General features: G+C 36.5%; 1 long non-coding RNA gene across 1 annotated transcript in view; it reads right to left on the minus strand.

Moving 5' to 3' along the window:
- Positions 1-13,371, minus strand: part of LOC125965496 (uncharacterized) — a 61,661-nt gene that overhangs the window by 14,965 nt on the left and 33,325 nt on the right. The gene's annotated exons all lie outside the window — the stretch shown is intronic.

A 13,371-nucleotide genomic window follows, 5' to 3' on the forward strand; every position in this document is an offset into this window, starting at 1 on the left:
AATCTAGGTGAAATAAATCCCAGAGAGCAATAAATTCTTCATAAATAAGCAGAGACTGCAGCAGCTTCTATACCTGGGGCAAATGCCTGCCTTGAGTGCTAGCTAGTATGTTAGAATCGGAGCTGCCATGGACTGGGAGATTTTGCAGGAAAGAGGAAACCAGGCAAACTTTTGACAGCATTGTGGGCTGGTGAGATGGGTCTGCAAGGGCAGTAAGCACTTGACCCAACAAATTCTGCCCCCTTTCCCTGGAATTTTGCCAAGAAAGTGGCAGTGGAGGAGAGCCTCATAAATGAAGAAATTCATGCAGCTTTGCACATCACACTTAATTGCCAGGGTTGGAATCAAATATGAATCTGAACTATGTAAAACAGACTTATTCCAGTTAAAACACTAAAAAGATCAAATCACTCAGTATCTTGGCAGATAAGGCATGGGAAGTTAGGGACTGGGCTAACGGAAGGTGAACTGAATCTGATTAAAGCTTCTGCCCAGCTCTGGCTCAGGTAAACCTGTGGGAGATTCGGAAGGGTAAGTCCCTCACCTAAACCACCTAGAATGAAAGGCATGCCATTTCTGAACAGACACAAATTACACTTTTCACTGTTTTTATATGCATAATACAGAATACATTTTTTTAAATTATAAGACATGAAGAGGGGAGGAACTGGACCCATTATCAAGAGTAAGCAGTCAAAAAATAGACTTGTAGATTACTAGCACACAAGAATTTTCAAACCAAATGGATATTCTAGGACTAATAAATATGTCAGAAAACTTTAAATCACTGGATGGTACTTGAGGGTGAGGGTTAGTCCCTAGCATAGGGTGTCAGAGTGTGGCAGGAACCACAAAGCAGAGCTATCTGGCATAGACTAAGGAGGACATCCACACCAGGGACAAGGGAAAGATGATAATGGGAGATTGGTTACATAAGCACGGATTTATCAAACATGAAAATATATTTAAGATGATGGGAGCAGATTCTTCTGTTGAAGAAGGGAATTGCAAACATGGAAATGGAGAGAGCTAGAATAGTCACTAAGGTGTTGGATTCGAAGAGGCAGTATTAGATATAGAAATTAATAAGATGTAAATATGTGTAAGGATATGTGTTTATGTTTTTATACATGTAATCCCTAGCTTTGTTTACTAAGAAGGTCTGAGATTAGCAGTGCCCCCATAGCAATGAACACACCTAGATCCCAGATCATGGCTTCTGAATATTATTCTCCACTGAAAGGATCCAGGGCTCTTTGGAGAAATAACTGATTACTTCTGATGAGCCTGGAATATGTTAGTTCCAGAGAGCTGGGACAATTTGAGCATTAGGAAACTAAGTGCCCTTACTAAGTGCCCATACACACATATATGTATAACTATATGTGTATATGTATACATATATACATATGCATACATACTTCATGACTTTGATGAACAGGACAGTAATGTTAAAACAAAGAGGCAGAGGAGGAACCAAGATGGAGGAGTAGAAGGACGTGCTCTCACTCCCTCTTGCGAGAGCACCAGAATCACAACTAGCTACTGGACAGTTGTCAACAGGAAGACGCTGGAACTCACCAAAAAAGATACCGCACATCCAAAGACAAAGGAGAAGCCACAATGAGACGGTAGGAGGGGTGCAATCACAGTAAAATCAAATCCCATAACTGGTGGGTGGGTGACTCACAGACTTGCGAACACTTATACCACTACAGTGAAGGTTCTGAGCCCCACGTCAGGCTTCCCAACCTGGGGGTCCGGCAATGGGAGGAGGAATTCCTAGAGCATCAGACTTTGAAGCCTAGTGGGAATTGATTGCAGGACTTTGACAGGACTGGGGGAAACAGAGACTCCACTATTGGAGGGCACACACAAAGTAGTGTGAGCATCGGGACCCAGGGGAAGGAGCAGTGACCCCAAGGGAGACTAAACCAGACCTACCTGCTAGTGTTTGAGGGTCCCCTGCAGAGGCAGGGGGTGGCTCTGTTTCACTGTTGGGACAAGGACACTGGCAACAGAAGTTCTGGGAAGTGCTCCTTGGTGTGAGCCCTCCCAAAGTCTGTCATAAGCCCCAACAAAGAGCCCAGGTAGGCTCCAGTGTTGGCTTGCCTCAGGTCAAACAACCAACAGGGAGGGAACACAGCCCCATCCATCAGCAGGCAAGTGGATTAAAGTTTTACTGAGCTCCGCCCACCAGAGCAACAGTCAGCTCTACCCACCATCAGTCTCTCCCATCAAGCCTCTTAGATAGCCTCATCCATCAGAGGGCAGACAGCAGAAGCACTACAATCCTGCAGCCTGTGGAACATAAAACACATTCACAGTAAGATAGACAAGATGAAAAGGCAGAGGGCTATGTACCAGATGAAGGAAAAAGATAAAACCCCAGAAAAACAATTAAATGAAGAAGAGATAGGCAACCTTCCAGAAAAAGAATTCAGAATAATGATAGTGAAGATGATCCAGGGCCTCAGAAAAAGAATAGAGGCAAAGATCGAGAAGATGCAAGAAATGTTTATCAAAGACATAGAAGAATTAAAGAACAAACATTCAGAGATGAACAACACAATAACTGAAATGAAAACTACACTAGAAGGAATCAATAAGAGAATAACTGAGGCAGAAGACCGGATAAGTGATCTGGAAAACAGAATGGTGGAATTCACTGCTGCCAAACAGACTAAAGAAAAAAGAATGAAAAGAAATGAAGACAGCCTAAGAGACCTCTGGGACAACATTAAACGCAACAACATTTGCATTATAGGGGTCCCAGAAGGAGAAGAGAGAGAAAGGACCAGAGAAAATATTTGAAGAGATTATAGTCGAAAACTTCCCTAACATGAGAAAGGAAATAGCCACCCAAGTCCAGGAAGCACAGCAAGTCCCATACAGGATAAACCCAAGGAGAAACATGCTGAGACACATAGTAATCAAACTGGCAAAAATTAAAGACAAAGAAAAATTATTAAAAGCAACAAGGGAAAAACAACAAATAACATACAGGGAACTCCCATAAGGTTAACAGCTGATTTCTCTCTCAGCAGAAACTCTACAAGCCAGAAGGGAGTGGCATGATATACTTAAAGTGATGAAAAGAAAGAACCTACAACCAAGATTACTCTACCCAGCAATGATCTCATTCAGATTACATGGAGAAATCAAAAGCTTTAGAGACAAGCAAAAGCTAAGAGAATGCAGTACCACCAAACCAGCTCTATGACAAATGCTAAAGGAACTTCTCTAAGTGGGAAACACAGAGAAGAAAAGGACCTATAAAAACAAACCCAAAACAATTAAGAAAATGGTCATAGGAACATACATATCGATAATTAGCTTAAACATGAATGGATTAAATGCTCCAACCAAAAGACACAGGTTTCCTGAATGGATACAAAAACAAGACCCATATATATGCTGTCTATAAGAGACCCACTTCAGACCCAGGGACACATACAGACTGAAAGTGAGGGGATGGAAAACGATATTCCATGCAAATTGAAATCAAAAGAAAGCTGCAGTAGCAATACTCATATCAAATATAAATAGACTTTAAAATAAAGAATGTTGCAAGAAACAAGGAAGACCACTACATAATGATCAAGGGATCAATCCAAGAAGAAGATATAACAATTATAAATATATATATATGTACCCAACATAGGAGTATCTCAATACATAAGGCAACTGCTAACAGCTATAAAAGAGGAAATCAACAGTAACACAATAATAGTGGGGGACGTTAACACCTCACTTACACCAATGCACAGATCATCCAAAATGAAAATAAATAAGGAAACAGAAGCTTTAAATGACACAATAGGCCAGATAGATTTAATTGATATTTATAGGACATTCCATCCAAAAACAGCAGATTACACTTTCTTCTCAAGTGTTCATGGAACATTCTCCAGGATAGATCACATCTTGGGTCACAAATCAAGCCTCAGTAAATTTAAGAAAATTGAAATCATATCAAGCATCTTTTCTGACCACAACGCTATAAGATTAGAATCAACTACAGGGACAAAAATGTAAAAAACACAAACACATGAAGGCTAAACAATACATTACTAAATAACCAAGAGATCACTGAAGAAATCAAAGAGGAAATCAAAAACTACCTAGAGACAAATGACAATGAAAACATGATGATCCAAAACCTATGGGATGCAGCAAAAGCAGTTCTAAGAGAGAAGTATATAGCTATACAAGCCTACCTCAAGAAACAAGAAAATCTCAAGTAAACAATCTAATGTTACACCTAAAGGAACTAGAGAAAGAAGAACAAACAAAACCCAAAGTTAGCAGAAGTAAAGAAATCATAAAGATCAGAGCAGAAATAAATGAAATAGAAACAAAGAAAACAGTAGCAAAGAGCAATAAAATTAAAAGCTGGTTTGTCAGAAGATAAACAAAATTGATAAACCATTAGCCAGACTCATCAAGAAAAAGAGAGAGAGGACTCAAATCAATAAAACTAGAAATGAAAACGGAGAAGTTACAAAAGACACCACAGAAATACAAAGCGTCCTAAGAGACTACTACAAGCAACACTATGCCAATAAAATGGACAACCTCGAAGAAATGGACAAATTCTTAGAAAGGTATAACCTTCCAAGACTGAACCAGGAAGAAATAGAAGATATGAACAGACCAATCACAAGTAATGAAATTGAAACTGTGATTAAAAATCTTCCAAAAAACAAAAGTCCAGGACCAGATGGCTTCACAGGTGGATTCTATCAAACATTTAGAGAAGAGCTAACACCCACACTTCTCAAACTCTTCCAAAAAATTGCAGAGGAAGGAACACTCCCAAACTCATTCTATGAGGCCACCATCATCCTGATACCAAAACCAGAGAAAGATACTACAAAAAAAGAAAATTACAGACCAGTATCACTCATGAATACAGATGCAAAAATCCTCATCAAAATACTAGCAAACAGAACCCAACAACACATTAAAAGGATCATACACCACAATCAATTCGGATTTATCCCAGGGATGCAAGGATTCTTCAATATACGCAAATCAATGTGATACACCATATTAACAAATTGAAGAAGAAAAACCATATGATCATCTCAATAGATGCAGAAAAAGCTTTTGACAAAATTCAACACCCATTTAGATAAAAACTCTCCAGAAAGCGGGCATAGAGGGAACCTACCTCAACATAATAAAGGCCATATATGACAAACCCACAGCAAATATCATTCTCAATGGTGAAAACTGAAAGCATTTCTTCTAAGATCAGGAACGAGACAAGGATATCCACTCTCACCAGTATTATTCAACATAGTTTTGGAAGTCCTAGCCACAGCAATCAGAGAAGAAAAAGCAATAAAAGGAATACAAACTGGAAAAGAAGTAGTAAAACTGTCACTGTTTGCAGATGAGATGATACTATACATAGAAAATCCTAAACATGCCACCAGAAAAGTACTAGAGCTATTCAATGAATTTGGTAATGTTGCAGGATACAAAATTAAGGCACAGAAATCTCTTGCATTCCTATACACTAATGATGAAAAATCTGAAAGAGAAATTATGGAAACACTCCCATTTACCATTGCAACAAAAAGAATAAAATACCTAGGAATAAACCTACCTAGGGAGAAAAAAGACCTGTATGCAGAAAAGTATAAGACACTGATGAGGGTTTCCCTGGTGGCGCAGCAGTTGAGAGTCCGCCTGCCGATGCAGGGGACATGGGCTCGTGTCCCGGTCTGGGAAGATCCCACATGCCACAGAGCGGCTTGGCCCGTGAGCCATGGCCACTGAGCCTGCACGTCCGGAGCCTGTGCTCCGCAACAGGAGAGGCCACAACAGTGACAGGCCCGTTTACCGCAAAAAAAAAAAAGACACTGATGAAAGAAATTAATGATACCAACAGATGGAGAGATGTACCATGTTCTTGTATTGGAGGAATCAAATTTGTGAAAATGACTATGCTACCCAAAGCAATCTACAGATTCAATACAATCCCTATCAAATTACCAATGGCATTTTTTACAGAACTAGAACAAATCATCTTAAAATTTGTATGGAGACACAAAAGACCCCAAATAGCCAAAGCATTCTTGAGGGAAAAAATCGTAGCTGGAGGAATCAGACTCCCTAACTTCAGACTATACTTTAAAGCTACAGTAATCAAGACAATACGGTACTGGCACAAAAACAGAAACATAGATCAATGAAACAAGATAGAAAGCCCAGAGATAAACCCACGCACCTATGGTCAACTAATCTATGACAATGGAGGCAAAGATATACAATGGAGAAAATACAGTCTCTTCAATAAGTGGTGCTGGGAAAACTGGACAGCTACATCTAAAAGAATGAAATTAGAACACTCCCTAACAGCATAAACAAAAATAAACTCAAAATGGATTTGAGACGTAAATGTAAGACCAGACACTATAAAACTCTTAGAGGAAAACATAGGAAGAACACTCCTTGACATAAATCACAGCAAGATCTTTTTTGATCCACCTCCTAGAGTAATGGAAATAAAAACAAAAATAAACAAATGGGACCTAATGAAACTTCAAAGGTTTTGCACAGCAAAGGAAACCATAAACAAGACAAAAGGACAACCCTCAGAATGGGAGAAAATATTTGCAAACAAATCAACGGACAAAGGATTAATCTCCAAAATACATAAACAGCTCATGCAGCTCAATATTAAAGAAACAAATAACCCAACCAGAAATGGGCAGAAATAGACATTTCTCCAAAGAAGCCATACAGATGGCCAAGAAGTACATGAAAAGCTGCTCAACATCACTAATTATTACAGGAATGCAAATCAAAACTACAATGAGGTATCACCTCACACCAGTTAGAATGGGCATCATCAGAAAATCTACAAACAACAAATGCCTGAGAGGGTGCAGAGAAAAGGGAATCCTCTTGCACTGTTGGTGGGAATGTAGATTGATACAGCCACTATGGAGAACAGTATGGAGGTTCCTTAAAAAACTAAAAATAGAATTACCATATGATCCAGCAATCCCACTACTGGGCATATACCCAGGGAAAACCATAATCCAAAAAGACACATGCACCCCAATGTTCGTTGCAGCACTATTTACAATAGCCAGGTCATGGAAGCAACCTAAATGCCCATCAATGGACAACTGGATAAAGAAGAGGTGGTACATATATACAATGGAATATTACTCAGTCATAAAAAGGAACGAAATTGAGTCATTTGTTGAGACCTGGACGGACCTAGAGACTGTCACACAGAGTGAAGTAAGTCAGAAAGAGAAAAACAAATATCGTATATTAACGCATGTATGTGGAACCTAGAAAAGTGGTACAGATGAGCCAGTTTGCAGGGCAGAAGTTGAGACACAGATGTAGAGAACAGACGTGTGGACACCAAGCGGGGAAAACCGCAGTGTGGTGGGCATGGTGGTGTGCTGAATTGGGCGATTGGGATTGACATGTATACACTGATGTGTATAAAATGGATGACTAGTAAGTACCTGCAGTATAAAAAAACAAACAGACAAACAAAATAACTAATACTAAACTTTCTTTGGGTTATTTGTATGGAAATATGTTAATATAAATGTTTCAGACATTACATGAAATTTCTAAAAATCTTATATATTCTGGTATAATGTTATAAGTCATAATTCTAGTTATTACTTTAAAATGTATATCTCAGAAATAACTAGATTTCCTTGTCAATTGCATTATTATGAACTTTCATCAAATCTTTAACCGTGGTCATTTTTAAGTCTTTTGTCACTTACAGACAGTTCTGTGTGTACTGTGATGGTTTTGCAAATATTTTCCTATAAAAGGGTTTCATCTTCAAGGAATTCATGGAAAAGTCTCTGACAAGTACAGGTTTTTGGTAACTGACTATACTGCTGAACTGAATGAATAAGCATTTTCAGAACTCTAATGGAAAACTGATGAACTCATAAAAGTGCTAACAAAAGATCAAGATGAAAAAAATTAATTACACAGGACTGAGTGAACTGATGAGGGTGATTATAATTTTTGTAACTTTGTTTGAATAAAAAAAAATATCCCACAAGGACTCAGAGGCAAAAAATATACAAATCAATTTTCACTGCAAAGTAAAGGAGCTGTTACAGTGGAGGATTACTGGACTGAATGTCAATATTATGACATAGTATGAATGTGTTTCGTGTTTGGTAATTGCAATCATTGTTGCTTTTGTTGTGGTCATCTATTTACAATGCTTGGTGTCAGTCTATTTATCTCTTGTAAAAATAAAATACAGTGTGTGTGTGTGAAAAACAAAACAAAGACAAAACAAAACAAAAACAAAGAAAAATAATGCTCTATTTTACATACTTAATATCTAATTTACAATACATATTATATAACACATTTATAGCATATATATTATATATGCATAAATTAGAACATTATTTTCCAAATGGACTAGACTATGTATATAAAAGACTACACACACACACCAAGGAGAAGACTTTTTAAAGAACAAAAGGACTGCTTCACTTCTTAAAAAAAAGAAAAGAAAAAAACAAAGAGGCATATTTTAAAAAATCAGTAGAGGAGATAAAATAGAATACTAAATATATATACATATATATGTGTATGTATGTATATATTTGATTAATTCCAAAGAAGGTAGGAAAGGAAGAACAGAGAACCATTAAGAAAAATAGAAAACAAATAGTGAGATGCCAGATTTAAAATTAAGCTTATTGATAATTATATTGAATATAAATGAAGTAATGGCTTCAATTAAAAGTCAGAGATTTTTCAAACTAGATCAGAGTTTCTCAGCCTCAGCACTACTGACATTTTAGGCCACGTAATTGTTGTAAGAGGTGCACTGCAGACTATTTAACAGAATCTGTGGGCTCTACCCACTAGATACCAGTAACACCATCCCTTTTCCCTTCAGTTATGACAACCAAAATTGTCTCCAGATATTCCCAAATGTGCCCTGAGGGACAAAATCAGCCCTGATTGAGAACCACTTGGCTAGATGAAAACCAAGGCCAACAATATGCTGTTTACAAAAAACCACATGTTAATTATAAAGACACAGATAGTTTTAAAGGAAACGGATGGGGTAAAGATGCAAATATTAACTGTAAGAAAGCTGGTATGACTATATTAATATCAGACAATGCAGATTTGAAGACAAAGGGCATTTCCAGAAAAAGAGATATTTCATAATGATAAAAACAATCTACCTATCAAAAGGACTTAAATGTGCATGCACCTAGTAACAGAGCTTCAAAATACATGAACCATAGATTGACAGAAACAAAGAAAAAAGACAAAATCTATAACCATATTTGGAGACTGAAACACTGCTCTTTCATTAACTGCTAGAATAACTAGATGAAAATCAGTAAGGTTATACAAGATTTGACGCTTTTAACCAACTTGACCTAAATGATACTTCTAGAATATTACAGTCAACAACTGCAGAGTATATAGTCTTTTCAAGTGCACCTGGAAGGTTCACCAAGATAGACCATATGCTGGGCCAAAATACGAGTCTCATTAAGTTACAGATGACTGCAATCAAACGAAACATTTCTATGAAAACAGGAATAAATTAAAAATCAAAAATGAAAAGGTATCTACAAAAATCCTCAAATATTTTAAAGTAACATACTTCTAGGTAACTACTGGGTCAAAGACAAAGTCACAGGGTAATTTAAAAATATTTTAAATTCAACATCAATGTTCTTCAGAATAATTTGTTTTCATACACCCTTTCTCAGGACCAATTGGCTTTGGATGGTCAAAAAAAAAAACTTCATTAAAACCATTCAATTGCTTTCCTTGAATCCTTCCTTGGTCAGTCAGTTACCTTTTGTTTTTAACCTCACACCTATAGGAATGGAAAGCTAAAAAAAGCACTGTTATATTCAGTTTGTTATTCAGGGAAAGGTGGAAAATAAATAAAAAGATTTCCAGCTTCCCTTATTTTATAAGTCCAGATATTATTGTTTTCTTTGAGTGTAATGGGTATTAGGACTGTAGAAAATTATGGTTATAACTAGCTTTTTGCAAGTAAGGTGTTTGCAAGTAGGAATGATCTTATAATGTTAACTGTGATGTGAAAAGGAATTATTTTAATGATGGATTTTGATCAAGATAAAATTTTTAAAAATCTACATGTAGACATATCAGTGAAATTGTAGAAAAAAAAAATCTAAAGCAACTAGTTTTTTTTTTTTAAGGATAGATTATCTTCAAAAAGGCAAAATGTATACTGACAACTCTACTTAAGCAAGGGCACAATAGAATCAAAGCACAATAGAATTATGCAATCAATGTGCTGAAAGAAAATAATGACCAACATAGAAGTCTACATCCAGCACAAATATCCTTCAGGCATGAAGATGAAATAAAGATATTGTTGGGGAAAAATTTAGAGAATTTACTACCAGCAGACCTTCAGGAAGGAATTAAGTATATCCTTTGGGCAGAAGGAAATCTTAATGGTTTAGAAGGTTAGCTATGTAGGAAGGAAAGAATTCCAAAGAAAGCCATAAATACATGGTAAATCTAAATGAACATTGACTATGTAAAGTAATAATAATAACCTGATGTTTAAAGTATAGAGAGTATTAAAATAGAAAGCATATGTAAATAATAGCATATTGGTTGTATTTTCCTGTGGAGGGTTAAAGTACTAATTAACTTACCATTTCTATCTAGGGTAAACAAAAATTGCCAAATTTTCAGACTAACAGAGAAAAAAAGTGGAATTAAAATAATTAATGACTTCATAGAAAAGCAAGAAAGGGGAAAAAACAGAACATAGCATGAGCAGAATAGACAGAAAACAGTAAAATGGTAAATTTAAACCCACATCTGAGGACAGTTCATGGGTGTATGATTGAAAAGAATAACTGATTTAATCACTTTACTTTGTCCTAAGAAGTTCTCCTTAATATGTTCCCATAATTGGAAATTTTAAAATGCTACTTCTCGGGCTTCCCTGGTGGCGCAGTGGTTGAGAATCCGCCTGCTGATGCAGGGGGCACGGGTTCGTGCACCGGTCCGGGAAGATCCCACATGCCGCGGAGCCTGCGCGTCCGGAGCCTGTGCTCCGCAACGGGAGAGGCCATAACGGTTAGAGGCCCGCGTACCGCAAAAATAAATAAATAAATAAAAATGCTACTTCTTGGATACTTTAGATACTCTTAGCACCAGCAAGGCACTCTGCATGCATCCTGTCTTTTTATCCTCACAATGAACCTGCAAGGCGGGTTTTGTATACCCAAATTGGAGATGAGGATTGCCTGAGGTTGCTCAGGCGGTAAGTGACCAAACAGGATTCAAAACAGTTCAAACTCATCCCAACCAGGATATGCATCCAACCATGACACAATTCTTACCATTTAATAAACAAGGTTTGGTCATGTTATCTAACTATATCTTAAGTTTTTAACTGCCCAGAAGAAACAGAGGGACAAACGTTTTGCAACAAACCCAACTTTTAAAAAGTAAAATTCCTGAGATTCCACAAGTTAAATAAATAGATCTTTAAAACAAATGTACCAAACTTAGCCTACAGTCCTGTGCAAAGATACTCATATTCAAAGCAAGCATTTATGGAGATGCTATGCATCCTATATTTTTCCATTTTGTGGTCCACGGTGCATATGCATTTCAGTTTCTACTTAGATCTTCATGTAATTCTGCCAAGAATATGCATTCATTTCTTGTTAAAAGTAGTTTTCATTTCTGAAGTGATTTATACTGGAGGACAATACAATTACATTAGAAGACATAATAATTTGCAAATTCATTTCCAGCCAAGATTTGTGCAAAATAAAATCTAATTTATGCCAAAGGATATCAAACTTGCTAATCAATTCTTTTTTAATGACTTTCCAGGAAGAAACTCGTGTTGGCTATGATTCTTTACACAGCACTCTTATCTTCCAACCATATTGCTTTTTACAAGTATTCAATCTATTTTTATGCTCTTTCAGAAATGAGGGTTGCATTATCTATTTACCACAAAATGAGAACTTTGTTGCTCAAATGATAAAAAAGGAAGACTTTGATTGTTTTCCTTCAAGTCATTTATTTCCAGGTATGTTCACTTTTATTTCCATCACTTCTTTACTACTTGATCCCTAATGCCTTCTGTACTGATCTGATAACTGTATTTTAATATTATTCAATATAATCCTGAAGTGACTGTAGCTTGTCCCAAGACCATTACAAGAGAATAAGTTGGAGAAAGAAAAATCATCACTAGAAAAGATAAATGGGTGACACACTGGACCTTAAACTCTGTTCCTAATGGAAATTCCCATGCAGTAGATGAAAAGTTACCAGAAAACATGAACTGCCTCATTAACTTTATGCCCAAGTTCTATCAGCAATTGATTTTTAATGCCTATGTTCATCATTTATGAGCTCTTCCCATTCTTTATATACATTTAAAATTAAGCTTTATAACATGAACTAGTTCCATGGTGATGCTCACTGAATCATCTATATAAAGCACTTTAAAGAATAATTCACAGAGAAGAAACATAAAGCTGATGAGCCAGAATTGTTTTGTGATATAAATTACTGATTATCAAAGTCAAATGTGGCAGCTATAATTGCCACTCTATTTGAAATAACCTTAATAATCGTCAACATATCATGAAGATATTTTTGGAAAAATGGGGCAATATTGTTTTCTTTTTTTGTATTTCCACAGCATCTTTCAGCCAAGGTTTCTGACAATACTACAGTGTGGCCATCTGCATCACCAACATATTTGTCATTGACAGAGAGAAAACAGATTTGGAAATTGTTGCACATCAAAACAAAGCCGATTAAAGTGAGCCAAAGACATCAGTTTTCAAAGCGGGTTCTAAAATGCCAATTCTATAGACTCAGTAAATAATCCATTGAGCTTTGTAGAGTTGCTTGGAATAGTTTTTTTTTTTTTCTTTTAATAGCCATATTTTAAAAAAGTAAGTAGAAAACTAGGTTTTAAACATGATTTTGTTAGTTTACTTATAGTTGGTGGTGAACAAAACTGTTAAGGCTAGCTTTGCTGTTACTGGAACTAAGTTAAAAATAATTTTCCAGAAGCCAGGTTGATATGGGAGATATTTTTTACTTTACCCCTAGAGGATAGCTAACATTGGCTCACATAGCCAACCTCTGTTGTAAGCCTTGATATATGTTAACTCATTTAATCCTTTCAACAATCCTGTGAAGGAGGTACTATTATTATCAATATTTCAGGAATGAGAAAATGAGGCAGAAGGGAAAAATAAATCACCTGGATCCTTCAGTAGGAAAGGGAAGGATCCCATCTAGGTGGTCTGGCTCAGAAGCCTAATTCTAACCAAAGTGCTCTCTCTCTTC

Source organism: Orcinus orca, chromosome 9 (genome assembly GCF_937001465.1).
Source record: "Orcinus orca chromosome 9, mOrcOrc1.1, whole genome shotgun sequence".
Lineage (NCBI taxonomy): Eukaryota > Metazoa > Chordata > Mammalia > Artiodactyla > Delphinidae > Orcinus > Orcinus orca.